Source organism: Clarias gariepinus, chromosome 17 (genome assembly GCF_024256425.1).
Source record: "Clarias gariepinus isolate MV-2021 ecotype Netherlands chromosome 17, CGAR_prim_01v2, whole genome shotgun sequence".
In the NCBI taxonomy this organism is placed as follows: domain Eukaryota; kingdom Metazoa; phylum Chordata; class Actinopteri; order Siluriformes; family Clariidae; genus Clarias; species Clarias gariepinus.
Window position 1 is genome coordinate 13,946,095 of NC_071116.1, and position 15,666 is coordinate 13,961,760.

The 15,666-nt window shown below is 37.7% G+C and overlaps 2 pseudogenes; one reads left to right on the forward strand and one right to left on the reverse strand.

The window, feature by feature from the left end:
• Window positions 1–2,292: 2,292 nt before the first annotated feature.
• Window positions 2,293–3,372, reverse strand: LOC128545396 (uncharacterized; annotated as a pseudogene).
• Window positions 3,373–6,988: 3,616 nt separating this feature from the next.
• Window positions 6,989–14,642, forward strand: LOC128545378 (cell surface glycoprotein MUC18-like; annotated as a pseudogene).
• The last annotated feature ends 1,024 nt before the right edge of the window (window positions 14,643–15,666 follow it).

The following is a 15,666-nucleotide window of genomic DNA, read 5'->3' on the forward strand; positions in this document are numbered from 1 at the left end:
TGTGCTAGACGTGTATCTGTCATTCCTAAGACGAACTGATGCTGTATTAGCAGCAAAAGGAGGCCCTACACCATACTAATGAACTATTGTGGTCTAAAACCATTTCAGTTTCAGTTTCATTGTCCAACCCCTGTACATAGATCACAAAAAACAAATAGAAAAAACAAAGTATAGCATAATGAGGTCAATATCATATTGTTAATGCCTCCGTAATAGTTTGTAATAGTCAGTAGCATCATTTTAATTTCTCTTTAAAACGGTTATGTTGTTACCGCTTTCATTATCATTTATATAGTACTCAATAGAACATTGTTAAATTTCGTAACAGCCAGTTATTGAAACGTTATTCAATTCAATTCAATTCAATTTTATTTGTATAGCGCTTTTAGCAATTTTCATTGCCGCAAAGCAGCTTTACATATTCAAAAGAATTATTTAAGTTTGTATGAAATGTGAATTTGTATGAATCAAAATGGTCAGTTTGTCCCTGGTGAGCAACCAGGGGCACCAGGATGGGTCAGACAGGTCCGGAGGGCAGAGGGAGTCTGGATCACTGGCAGCTCAGGAACGACATGTGTAGCTCGACAGAGAGAGAGAGAAAGAGTGAAAGGGGGGGACAGGAGGAGAGAGGAAAAAGAAAGAGGGGGGGAAAGAGAAGAAGAGGAGAGATGGCAGTTAGGTATGGTCACAGTCACACGTTATGATGTCGTATTTATTGCTCATATTGCTCGTATTGCTTGTGTCGAAATGCGTTGTAGAGCTGTTTTCATGTCCTTACATATTTGTTTCCTTAGTTAATGGCTTGATGGGTGATTGCTTCACTTGAAAAATTTACCGGAACTGGTAAAGTCCACAAGGTCCATTAATGGCCGATTTTAAATCAGGAGACGTCGGGAGAGGTCAGTAGCTAATTGGCTCAGTGGAATAGGGTCCTAATATTTAAAGTAGATCACGTAATCTTCGTTTGCTGTTCTCAGAACACATTTCTTAATGGCCGTGTTCGTGTTGATTGTTCAAATCAGGGTGTAAATAAAGGTTAATAAAAGCTGCCACTGTTAAGCTCTTAAGCAAGGACTTTACATTTACATTTTTATTTAGGCAATTGGCAAAAGATCTTATCCAAAGCGACTTACAAAAAGTGCTTTAAAGTTTCCATCACTTACACTGGGTTACTGGGTTACTAGGTTACTAACTAAGTGCCTTTAATCAAACACAGTTGGGAAGATTATTATTTTTTTTTTTTTGGAATGGGGGGATTAGTACAAGTATTGAAGAAACAGATACATCTTGAGTCGTCATTTAAATAGATTTTGAGATTTGAGATTGTCAAAGACTCCGCTGTATGGCTATCTAGAAGAAGTAGGCACCACCTAGGTGGATGAATGTCTTTCTCGATCCCTAAGAGATGGTGGAACGAGGCGAGTACTGCTGGATAATCGAAGGGAACATTGGCTAATGTAAGGTAGCCTGCTTTACTATTAACCACTCTGGGTGGTAAAAAGGCTCCTGGGACAGGCTCCAGGCCCCTGCGACCCTGTACATGATAAGCAGTATATAGAAGATGAATGAATGAATGAATGAATGAATGAATTAATATTTTGCTCTCCTTTTTCTATCCTTCTAGTTATGTGCATAGTTTATTAGTTAATTTTCCTTAGGATATGCAGAAACAAATGCAAATAACTCCAAATAAGCACTATAATCCTATTTTGTTTTGTCTTTGTTATTACCGCGTTTTTACCCCCCCCCCCCCCCCCCCCCCACACACATCTGACTGAGGATTTTGCAATTGTGTATGGTAAAGGTACCAACCCAAACTAAGACAAATAAACTTGAACTTGCAAAAGGCAAGAATATTTAATAATGTTTTTTAGTGGGCCTACACTAAAAAAAAAGTCTGTTTTATAACTTTTTTACTGTAATTTTTAACAGTTTTACATATTGTTTTAGTTTTGTTATATAGCATCTAATATTTAGTAAATTATAAAATAAAATTACAAAAAATCTAGTAATTTACTTTACTCATTAAAAAGCTAATACACTATTTGACTTGCCATTCACCTGTGTCTGTGCTACCTGTGCAAAAAGATTGAACGTGTTACATTGACTTAAAAACGACAGTATTTTACCATTTTTAGTCACATTTACATTTACAAAATGTATTTAAAGTTTACATCATTGGATACATACTTACACTGGGTTAACTAGGTTAATAACTAAGTGCCATTAGTCCAACACAACTTGGAAAAGGTTTTTTTTTTTTTGGGGGGGGGGGGGGGGTTAGTTCAAGTACTGGAGAAACAGATGTGTCTTGAGTCGTCGTTTAAAGATAGTCAAAGTCTCAGCTGTACGGACATCTAGAGGAAGTTTATTCCACCACCTAGGTGCCAAAACAGAAAAGAGCCTGGATGAATGCCGCCCTCGATCCCTAAGAGATGGTGGGATGAGGCGAGCAGTGCTGGAGGATCGGAGGGAACGTGGTGCAGTGCGTGGTGTGATTAGAGCAGAGAGGTAAGTGGGTGCTGGGCCAATTTAAGCTTTGTAGGCAAGCATCAGCGTTTTGAATTTGATGCGGGCAGCTACAGGAAGCCAGTGCAGGGAGCGGAGGAGTGGGGTGGTGTGGGACAACTTGGGAAGGTTAAAAACGAGACGTGCTGCTGCATTCTGGATCAGTTGCAGAGGACGAATCGTGGACAGAGGCAGGCCTGCCAGGAGTGAGTTGCAGTAGTCCAGTCTTGAAATAACAAGGGACTGAACAAACACCTGAGTAGCCTGTGAAGATAGAAATGGGCGAATTCTTCTGATATTGTAAAGAAGAAATCTACAAGAGCGAGTAAGGTTAGCGATGTGTGGGGAAAATGACAGATGATTGTCCACGGTTACCCCAAGATTGCGGGCAGTGGTTGAAGTAGTGATTTGGTTGTTGTCCAGGGATATCACAAGGTCTTGACATGGGGATGAGTCACAAGGGATAAACAACAGTTCTGTTTTACTGAGATTGAGCTTCAGCTGATGAGCAGCCATCCAGGTTGAGATGTCTGCCAGACATGCTGAGATCCGGGTGGAAACCTGAGTGTCAGAGGAAGGAAAGGAGAGAGTAAGTTGGGTGTCATCTGCATAACAATGGTATGAACATCCATGCGATAATATGACCTTACCAAGAGACCGGGTATAGAGGGAGAACAGAAGAGGACCAAGTACTGAGCCCTGCGGGACACCAGTAGAGAGTCTACGTGGGGCAGATGTAGATCCCTTCCATGTTACCTCATATGACCTATCTTCTAGGTAAGAAGCAAACCATTGCCACGCTGTTCCACAAATTCCAAGGCTTGTAAGAATAGATAATAGAATCTTGTGGTTCACCGTGTCAAATGCAGCTAACAGTTCCAGGAGGATGAGGACAGATGATAGTTTAGCAGATCTAGCAGCATGGAGCTTCTCAGTGACTGACAGAAGGGCAGTCTCTGTAGAATGTGCCACTTTGAATCCAGATTGGTTGGGATTATTAAGGTTGTTCTGTGAGAGATAAAGAGACATTTTGTTCTCAAATGTATTATGTATCAAACATATTTTTGTGTTACAGATATTAGTTGATATTTGAAATAAATTTCTGTGAAGCAGTTAATTTCAAATGTGCCATTTGTATTTGGAATTTGTCTCTCAAAGTCGAAAGTGTTGTGACTTCCAGTGAGGCAAAGAAAAATCACATGGTCAGACCTCTGCAGGTCAGAACCATAATGTATCCTGTGTATCAGACAGGCAGCCTATGACATCCTTCCAAGTCCAGCTAGCCTGCATTGCTGGGACTTAGTCGAACTCTCTAACATATTCTGAGCTGCTGTCCAAAGGAGAAAGACACCAAGAGAGAGGCCCAGAGCAACATCCGGGATCCTGTACACAAGACTGGCAACTGTTGGTAGAACAAAAAAGTAAGATTCCCGCAGCATGTTGCAAATGCCACAAAGGGTGTAAAGCTACTGTAGGTGCTTAGAGTTTGGGTGCTGGGGCTTTACAATCCAGTCTCTCTGTGGAGCATACACATTACAAGTGAGAGAACTGAGAAAAGACATCCAGGAGAACATAGAGGCTACATACTGTAGACAGCTTCCAGGTGGTTATGGATTAAGAGAGGGGATCCATGGGTTTGTACTGCTAGGGTACAAACTGAGACCTAATTAGCCTTAGCTGGGTCGTCTGAGTGAAGGTGTGTGATGTTGAAAGAATTAAAACACCCAATGACCTGAGGATTCATCACTGACGATGTACCCTAGCTAAGCATCAGAAGCCATTTATTAAATGATGATATTATTTTTTAAGGCAAAAGCTGTCCAGACCTACCTGGCACTATGTGAAAGATTTTTCTACCTCCTCAGCTAAATCATGAATCCAATGTGATTTTGGAAAGCTGAGTTAACTTTGACTTGTCACACTGAGGCTTGATTACTGCCAGAACTGGTTGAATTAAGAAATCACTTAAATAGAACCTGTCTGACAAAGTGAAGCAAGTTAAAAGATCTAAAAAATTTCAAGAACAGATGAGAAACAATTTAATGGATCAGTCTGAAAGGGTTACAAAGCCTTTGAGACTCCAGCAAACCATGGTGAGAATCATTAAAAACTAGGAATAGTGATAAATCTTCCCAGGAGTGGCCGGCTACCAAACTTAGTCCAAGGGCACATTGATGATTCATCCAGGAGCTCATAAAATATCCCAAAAAAGACAAGCAGGCCTCACTTACCTCTGTTAAGGTCAGTGTTCATGATTTAACAATTAAAAGGAGACTGGCTTAAAATGACACCCATTCAATGGTAAAGTACTCGCCCTATCATTGCTGGTTCGATCCTCGGCTGATGCTGTAGCCTAGAGAAAGTTAATTGGCCAAGCTCTCGAAGTGGGGTGGGATGGAAGGCTCTCATATTAATTATGCCTCTACGGCCAACCATAGGCATCTGTGCGGAATAAGCAGATAGTGCTGCCCTCCAACTGTGTTACGTTGCCTCCAATCGTGCGTGAGCGAGCAGTTCGAAAATATGCAGCAGGTTGGCGTCTTCGTCTTTTCCGGCTGAAGGAGTGATGGGGAAAAGTTGGACACGAATAAAGAGTTACAAGGTAAAAGCTACTAGTGACCAAAAAGAATACAGTACAATGGCTCATCTCACATTTAACAAAAATATCTTAATTATCTTTCTTTAGCAGTGTTGGGTGTAACTTTGAAAGTCACACTTTGGTCACTTGGATATGTCTTGGAGAGGAGAAATGTGGCCCAGAGTAGTGCCCTTCATGTTAGTCCAGTTTCCTTGGAATAACCAGATAATAATGGAGAACCTTCTGTTGTTCAGAGCAACTGTTGAGAAGGGCCAGTGGAGAATGGGTAATGGGGTATGAGCAGAAGGGCTACAGTACAGTAGCTTGTATAACCACTCATTTGAAGTGAGCAGAAAATTATCTCAGGATGCACAACATGGTGAAAGTGCAGGAACAATCATTTAAATATGGAACTGAAGCTCAAACTATTGTTTCAAATATTATTTAGATTTTTTTCAAAGAGAGGGAGGCCCTACGCAGTGTTAGTGCTCTTAATAAAGTGCTCACTGAGTGTATATGTCAGAAACCCCCCATTCAGTGAATTAATTACTGACTTAGCTGGACTGCACTGTTTTCAGTTTGATCTGATTCAAGATAGGTCCTCTCCTTAAGTTATTAAGTTTTAGATTAGTTCAGATTACAGTAGATTACATTACATTACATTACATTACATTCAACTTTATTATTATTGTGCAAAGTAATGTACAGAGCAAATGAAATGCAGTTAGCATCTAACCTGGAGTGCATAAGTGGCCTATTTGCAATAAATAAATACAATGTGATTATACAAACAGAAGATTAAAATGGTAGTAGGGTTATGGTATAGTATATATAGTGATATAGTAATGTACTGTACAGCTGTGCAACATTGTGAATGTGCTATAGTAAACAAAAGGTGCATTTGGTAATAAAGTTATTCCACAACTTTATTTATAATGGTGTACAGTATAATACAGTCTAATGCAGAATTGTGCAAACATTGCAGTGGATTAGCAAGTGATTACAGGCCTAAAAGTTACAGAATATGCCTATGTTCATGTGTGAGTTCTTATTTGTACAGTATATACAGAATAAATATGGATGGAATATACAGTAGTGCAATAATGAAAAATGAAGCAGTGCAATATAAACTGAAAATGGCAGTGCATTGATGTGTTAGCTAACAGTCCATGAGCAGCTGTTAAGTGCGGTAACAGCCACAGGAAAAAAAAAAAATATTGACTAGTTATAAAAGTTAAAAAATTATTAACAAGATGGAGCTGAATCATAAAAAAATATAATTTTTATCATAAAAAGATTGATTACAGATCTGGAGGAATTGGGGCAATGAAGACAATTAACCTTCCTAGACTCTGAACCTGATGTTATGATGTTTTTTTCTATCAAGTAAAAAGTTACTTAAAAGTTACTCTTAATATTAATTTATATATTGTGTGTTGAAACAAACTGCAAATAAATCTGACAAAGACACTTTCGAGATTTTGTATGATCTTAGATTTTCTTTTACAGGTTTCAAATGCATTTAAAAACATTTCCTGTCTTCAACTTATGTGTGTGTGTGTGTGTGTGTGTGTGTGTGTGCGTGCGTGTGTGTGCGAGTAAGTAAGCGGGTGAGTGTTTTCACCTGCATGATCGTTGAAGCTGCTTTACATTTTCATACAGAAGCATTTCAACAGGAAACCAAAACAAACTAGGAACGAGATCATGATGCGCACAGGCCTGAGCAGGGCTTCAAAGAAAACCCCATCAGCAACTCTCACACAATGACTCCTAAAATACCCCCAAATCTTACACAAGAAAGAAATACAACTAATATTTTAATCCTTTCAGTGAAGAGGGCAAAATTATGTTCCTTCCTTAAACACAAATTTGAATATTTTTAAAAATGTTCTTTAAAAAAATAATAATCAATACCTAAATAATTATTCCATGCAGTACACAAATATTTTCTTAACTATTATTTACATGTTCAAGATTTCACAGTGTTAATCTCTGGTGCGGTCTGTATGAGAAACAAGGATGTGTGCAGATGCAGAGTCTTGTTCCTGTCACTTCAGCGGTATAGTTTACAGCCACTTCCTGTGCAGCGTGTCACTTCTTTTCTTTCTCCTAAGCTAACTGTTATTTCTGTAGTCATGGCCTCTGTCATGAGGAGAAAAGTTATCAGCCTACTTATTTTTTTTATAAACATTTTTCAAGGTAAGCATGACTTGTATGTTTTAGTATGATTTAGATTTCAGTACATAAAAAAAATTTGTAGAGCAAAAACCTGTGGTTTATTTAAATGATTAGGAATATATAGAATTTTTATCTTCTAAGGAATACGATCATGTTTTTGATATAAACAGTTCAGTTCTGATATAAACAAATCAGTTGTTTAGATGACATTGTGCAAATGCTGTGAAATTTAATCAAGGATGTTTTTATATAAAAATACAATTGTAATACTTAAGTGAAACAAACTGTACATCCCTGATTAATATTACGCAAACTAACCAACAGGAATACAGAGTGTCTCTATAGAACATAAAAAGGAGGTGAAAGCGACAGTTGGACAAAACATCAGCTTGCCATGCATCATGCCAGAGAAGCATCCAAAAATCATCCAAGTACAATGGCATATGGAGGGAAAACATGGACAGCAAAAATTAGTGACATTTAATCCTACATTTCCTACTTATTATTATGCAAATGTTACACTGCAGCTGGTGCCAGAAACAAACAGCACAAACACGGACAAACGAGGCTCCATCTTGCATTTGCAAAATGTCACTGAGGAGGATAGTGGAGAATATGTTTGTGATATCGCGTCATTTCCTGATGGCAGCATCAAAAGCTCCACAAAAGTGCAAATTACAGGTAAATTCAAAAGATTGACAATTTCATAACTGTATAAAAACATCTACAGTATAAATTTTTACAGTATCTGCTTATAGCTTTCAATTATCATAGCATGTATACTATCAAATATATAAGTATAGCATAATATTTGTATTATTTTATTATTGTATACAATCATAAAGGTATAGGTATTGCTGTATAGCTTTAGACCTAATCCCTCAAAAATACTTCATTTTTCATGGATTTTACATCACACATGGAAATTACACATTACAAATAAAGGTTTATTGTTTTTATTATTATTATTATAACGTCTTTATCCGAACACATTGAATATTTGTGTTCTAGTGCCAAAGGTATCAATGACGGTCATGCCTACAAACAGGCCTATAATAGAAGGGGACACAGTGAACATCACATGTGTCAGTAATCCACCACCTGCCAAGTACATATTATCATCCTCACTGGTGAGAAAAAAAATTAAAATGTACTGCTGCCAATTTCTTTCCACTGTGGGTCAGTCAGAAGCTATCCACCTTCTTCTGCACTGTGTGACACTATTGCATCCCACTTTACCACCATCTTGATTTTCTCCTCCATACAGAATCAATTAGGAATGGAAAGTCAGGATGGAATGTTCATAATTCAGAATATTACTCGACACATAAGAGACCTGATCTGTCAGCCCGTCTGGAGTTCATCAAACCAACCCTTACAAAGTCTCAGCGAAAATGTGCAACTTACTGTAGAGTGTAAGTCTCAATAATCTCAATAACAGTACATGTTTTTGTGCATTTCACATGCGTCGTGATTTACAGTGGATGAAAGTGAACATGAATCCTTATTGTTTTTTTTAAATGCCCCAAAATTTTCTTATTGCTCTGACAAACAGTTCTTGATGACATAAGATGTAATTCTGAGGACCAGATACAAGTGGAAAGTGGGACAAATCTGACGATCAATTGTGAAGCAAAGTCTTCCATGTCCATGCATTTTGTCTGGAAGAAGGTAATTCATAGCCGTTATATAAGAAAGATATATATATAAATATAAGAAAAACAAACCTGTAATCAAATGTGGTTATGGATTTTATCAGTATCCAAGATCCTTAACCTTTACCCTCTGTTTGACAGGATAAAGTATTAGTTTTAGCAAATGTATAATTTATTTAAGTTTATTTTTTTATTATTATTATTATTATTTTTTTTTTTTTTAGAAAAAGGCTGTTAATTAACTAATAAGGTAAATCAGGTATACTGAGAGCTGAGATAACAATAAACTGTGCAGGGTGGGTGAGGCCAAAATCCAGGGTAATCCAATTATGAATTAGGAAAGTCTTTACTTATTTTATTTATAATGGCTTTATGCCTTAGTATGATTGAGCAAGCAAATAATCATATACAAGATCATTTCACTAGAAGCATGAACATTTTTATGAAAAAGTGTGATGAGCTATGTAACTGACTATGTTTAACCAATTTGGTCTGTTTTTCTTTTTAATAATGCCTGCTTAGAATAGAATCGATTCCAGTAGCTTAGCAAAGTTTCTTATTCAACTTTCTATATACTGTAAGTTTTCATAATGCTCAACAGATGTAAGAAACAGTTATGTTATATCTCTTGGAGCCATTTTTTAAACTGCAGATTCCAAGATCAGTTCCAACTATTAAATGTAAGGACAAGTTTTTGGGAGGTGTAGCCACTTTGCCAAGACCTAGAAGAAAACCGAACTGTCACGCCCAGCCGGGAGCAAAGTTTTTACGATAGTCGGGACCCGCTATGGAACCACCGAGGTCTGTAATGAAATGGAAGCTGATGGAACCCCAGCATCACTGTCTACAGTCGATGAAGTTTGATATCCTGATATGGAAGGGTGGTGTCTAAGAAAGACGCCCCTGCTCTAAAACTGACACCTTCATATCAGACTGAAGTTTACAGCTGACCAAAATGAAAGTCTTGACCAGAGATGATTTGGGGAAGAAAGGCTGAGTAATTTAAACCAAGAATACTTTACAAGTTGTTAAATATGGTGATGGTAGCATCTTGCTATACCCAGCGAAGTGGCTGAAATAATGAGGAATGAGAACTACTTCGCCTAAACTGAGGGTTTCTACAGGACAATGACCACAAACACACATCATAGCTTATTTCTAAGGTTTAAGCAGATTTAGAATTTTGAGGCTAAAGATTAAATAAAAAAGAATTATAGAGCATGTTTAAATATCATATCCATGCTAGGAAACCAAAAAATCCCAAACTAATTTTCATGCACCAAATTCTTGTTTTTGTCTATAAAAGATGTATGTTGTACAATCATACTGATCAAGAAAGACCAGTTTAAATAATTAAATCCAACATCGTTGTAAAGTTCATATTCATGACAAATATATGTAAACTTTTAACTTTTAACTTAATATAAAAAATAAAAAAAACGTGTATGCGTACATATATGCCTATGCTGTTGCCCTTTTTCTACAGGACAGCATAACAGTGTCCTCCGGTGCCAGTTTAAACCTGTCATCAGTGAGTCTGGATGACTCTGGCAATTACACCCTGACTGTTCACACCGGAATTCAGAATCGTCTACACAAACAGAAAGATTTTACACTTACTGTGATAAAAAGAACATACATAGGTGAGTGTGTCAAAATAAATCTGTAATAAAGTAAAGCTCTCAGATAAGGCTGCGTGACTAAACAGTTGATGTTTGCTAAGGTTGCTGCTTACCCTTTGCTCACTTCCTGTAATGGTTTGGCAGTCCGCTGTGTTGTGAGGCTTCAACACACATCACCTCAAAATGCGGTTTCCTCTAAGGACAAAAAGGGCAGCGTGTTGCGGACATGGTAGATGAATATACTTGTGTTCACTTACATCCTTGTAAGCTTCTGTACAAATATTAGGGCTGACCAAAATAATGAACAACGTTTTAGATTATGTGTTACAGTCTCTAATTTGAATGCCAAAAAAAGAAACATTACAGTTTGCAGACAGGTAAAATAATATGATTGGTTTGACCCTCTAAAATAGTTGGCTTGATCTACATCCAGACTGCAGTTGTCCAGTTGAAGACCACTGTCCAGGGTTATAGTTGGTGAAATTATGGAAAACCTAATAAAATTTTGCTCAAATGCACAAAGAAGAAAACAATGCAGGTTTACAACTAATACCACAAAGTAATACACTGTGGCAGTTTGATTAATTAAAAAGAGCCACACTTTGATCTCCCTCATTAAATAAAAGTTGGGTCAGCATATCTAGTTAAACCCCTGATGTTATTGCCTGTTTATATTTTTAAAAAATGTTTAATTTTATTTTAAGAGATAAAACAGATGGTTCTCATGACTGGTACTTTTTATTTTATATACTGTAGTTAGTAAATTGTGTACATTTCTATGTTTTACATTTTTATATGAGTAATATGGCTCCCCAACATAAACTTATTGTTGTCAAAACATTGTCGGGGCATTAAATCGGCCATGTTGTAGACGTTGGAACAAAATTGGTATAAAGTTATTTTTAGAAGTTGAAATTATTTAGATGAAGTGACATCAGAACAGGGTGGCATGGTGGCTTAGTGGTTAGCACCTCTTGCACCTCTAGGGTCCGGGTTCGATTCCTGCCGGGTTCGATTCCTGCCTCTCCCCGTGCTCAGTGGGTTTCCTCCAGGTGCTCCAGTCCAAAGATGTGCAGATTAGGTTAACTGGCATTCATTATACTGCATACAATGCGTGTGCAATGGAATAGGCAACTTGTTCAGGGGTTACCCCGCACTTGTGCTGTCTCAAAGGATAGGCTCCAGGCCCCCTTGTGACCCTGTATACTGAATAAAGCAGTATAGACATTTAGGCGTTTGGCAGTTGCCCATATCCAGACCGACTTACATTTTTATCTCATTATACATCTCAGAAGTTGATGGTTAAGGGCCTTGTTCAAGGGCCAAACAAGGATTTGAACCTGGGGCCACCTACAAAGTAACGCGTTAGAGTACTTGGATTACTTTTTTGATGTAACAAGTAATCTAACGTGTTAGGTCCGCCATTCAAGTACTCAGTTATTTAGTTTGATTTTCAAAAATGTAATTCGTTATGCAGACAATTTATGTAATCCGTGAGACAGCAGTAAAGTGTAATCTGTTATTGTGTGTGTGTGTGAAAGTCGTCCAACAAGCCCTGCCCCCGATAACCCGCCCCCTCTGTTATTCCTGCTTTTATTCCCCTATCTCACCTATGCGGTTTGACTCGCAGTGAGAAACGGTGTTAGGCACCATAAGCCGCTGCGAGTGACCACCGACGTTCCGCAAAGTTCTGCAAGGTCCGCGAGCTTCCATGCGGACCGATGCACGTAAAGATGGAAACGTAAAGTCGCGGTGAATCATGATGAACCGTACTCATGGCCACTGCGCAAAACCACATAGGTGAGATAGGGGTATTAGTAGTTAACAGATTATGGGCCAAACTTCGCTGAGTGATGATGGTAGGATATTATAAAGGTCTTGACTAAAACAACATGCATGAGGAATCACAAAGGGGTTTTCATCTGCAATGGAAAAGTACTCTAAGTATTTACTTTCATCAGAAAGTAATGCTGTAATGTAACTGATTACTTTTTAATGACAGTCATTTTGTAATGAAATGAAACTTTAAAAAGTAACATCCCCTAACTGCTCACATGCACATAGCAGTGAATGCCACAAAAATACCAGACCACAGCAATTTACTAAAATACATTTGAAAACAGACAAAAGGGTAATCAAATTTTTATTGTTTGGAGATCTGTTCTGTGAAACCAGACATGATACGTTTTGGGTGCAGTGATAGTAATTTGGGTGCTAAGATGCAACTCAGTAATATTTCCAAAGGAAATTTAAACAGGGAAATGATATTTACATTGTTGTTAGATTACAACACTAAGAGATATGCAGCATAGGATGCATGCGCGGTGTTGGGGGCGCTGTTGCACCCCACCCTTTAAGCGGAATTCGTAAGGTCGGACATTGTGTGAATGGATCTCAATAGCATATACAACATGCTATAAATAAAGGTTAAAATGTCATTGTTTGAAGGTAGTATTAGCAATAATTTTGTTTGGGTCATTTAATCAAAGTTCTCTCAACATCGTTTTATCAAAGTCAACAATATTGTCATGGGCTTGTCCTGACGGTGGACAACAGTCTTACAACAATATTACGTTGGTCCATCCAAAGTTATGCTTCTTTATGTTTTAGAGTGGGCAATAACACTTTCTCTATGTCTGTGTCAATCTTAAGACCATCTGAGCAGCACCACGACTATGGAGACAACACCACAGATAAGCAGCACAACTTTGACAACATCCAACCCTATGGTTACAACATCCGACCCTATTGTTACAACACCGACGTCACCACCACCTCATACCAGCTCTGCCACTAATGCCATAACTACAGAGGGAGGCACGCATATTAGCACCTCAGCGCCATCTACTGGAAACACCACCATGGTGCAAGCAAATGTTACATCACCATACATGGATGTAAATAGTTCAGCCACTACTTTCACAGTCACCTCAAGTGAGGTCAGGACACTGTCTGAGGAGTGCTGTACTTCCATCCCAGGATCTACCAGCAGAGAAATCAACTACACACACCCGGATACCAGTACAGTCATCCTTACAGCAGCTTTCACAAACAGGACTACTGTGGGAATAAGCAGTGTCTTAACAACCGAAATAATAAGAAACGGTAGGGTGATGCAAGCATACTTTTTCAATTTACTGCATACAATAATGTTCTTTATTTTTATATTAGATGGCAAATGCATGACAATAGGGAATGAAAGAGAGAATTTATCTCCTTATTTCTTTGTTGCAGATGTAAATACCTCTAAGTCACATGTGGCGTTTGTTATCATTCCTGTTCTTCTGTTGTTGCTTCTGATTGGCTTTCTTTACCGCCAGTACCACATTCAGAAAAGGTGAGATACGTGTGAGAATGTCCATGTGTCATGTCTATCACCTCTCTGTCTGCTAACCTCTTTGTTTTTTTTTCCCCTTTAGGCTGGATATGCCACCCCCATTCAAGCCTCCTCCTCCACCAGTGAAGTACACATCAGCAAGAAATCAGGATGTACCAGTTACTGACATTTTAGTATGATGCTTTTATGCATCAAAACAAAGCCTTTTATGCTGATCATACTGTGTAAATACATTAAAACCTGTTCTTTACTTAAGCAAGGGCCATGTGTCACACTCTGAAACCACCTGGCGTTTTTTTTAAAAATGTATTAATGGTCAAAGTGCACAAACAGGGTAACAAGAAATCATCAGAAGAAAAAGAAAAAAAAGCATGATTTTTCTTTCTCTTTAGACATGAACTTTAAAAAAGACAAAAATAAAACATATTTTGAGCAATTTGATACTTATTATAGAACATGCTTCTATAAGCAAGTTTTTTTACCGGGAGATTTGCTGAAAGTTATGTGCTATTAAAGGGCCACTGCATACTGTATATTTGCAAAGCACATGGAACAAGCATCACATATTATATTTATTATATTTAAACAACTAATCATACTGACTGAGTATTTGACTGATCTGATTGTTATTATATTTAAAGCACTATGCTGACATTGATTTTGTAATATAGGTATGTTTTTATGTGGAATTTTGTAATCTTTCTTCACTAATAAAATAATACCATTTTATTTTTACCAGGAATACGAAAAAAATATTATTTTATGCCATTAATTATTTATTAGTCATTAATTTAAAATTTTGTTTATTATTAAATTGTTTTATTGTTTATTTGTAATAAATAGCACAATATGTTTATAAGCTCAGGTCAGTGAGGCCTACAGGCTTAGAAGATCAAAACTTGTATTTTTTTTATTTATTTATTTTATTTTTTATTTTTTTTTACAAAATATTATGTTAATAAAAAAAATATATCACACTTTTTATGGTATCTGCCAATAACAGCCATAGCATTATAAGCAAAAACATTATGCCCAGTATTGTATAGGTCACCCTTGTGCTGTCTGGGCAGCTCTGACCCCTCAGGCCATGACTCCACAAGACCTCAGGTGGATCCTTTGGGTGCTCTGGGTTGCAAAGCTGGACCTCCATGTATCAGCCTTGTTTGTCTCGGTCATTCCATGGATACTAAATTTAATAGAACCGGGGAAATTGGAGGATGGATCAACAACCTTGAACTCTTTGCCTGCTAAGCCCCATTTGCGGCAGCTTTGGATGTCACCAGTTTGTTGGTATATTCTTGGTGATCTGTGGCAGTGGTGTTATTATAGTGGCTGATTGGTGTTTGTGACCATGGATTTATAATCAGCTATGGGGCAGTTTTTTTGGACTGGGGACACAAAACTAATTAACATGAAATTAATAGAACCGGGATAAATAACTTACAAAATATTTAGCATAATAAATCTTAACAAGTACATTTAGCAGACACCCTTATCCAGAGCGACTTACATTTTTATTTTATTATACATGTAAGCAGTTGAGGGTTAAGGGCCTTGCTCAAGGGCCCAACATAGACAACTTGGCAGTCATGGGATTTAAACCTCCCAAACCATAGTCCAATGCCTTAACCACTGAGCTATCCCACAAATGTGCGATAAACATAATTTGCCACATAATGCCACTACTTTTTAATTTGTGAGTAGATATTCTTGTAATATGGTGAATTAGAGGGCTTTTAAACATTTCCAAATTGATCTTGTCCTGTAAGTTTGTCACATGTCAGTATG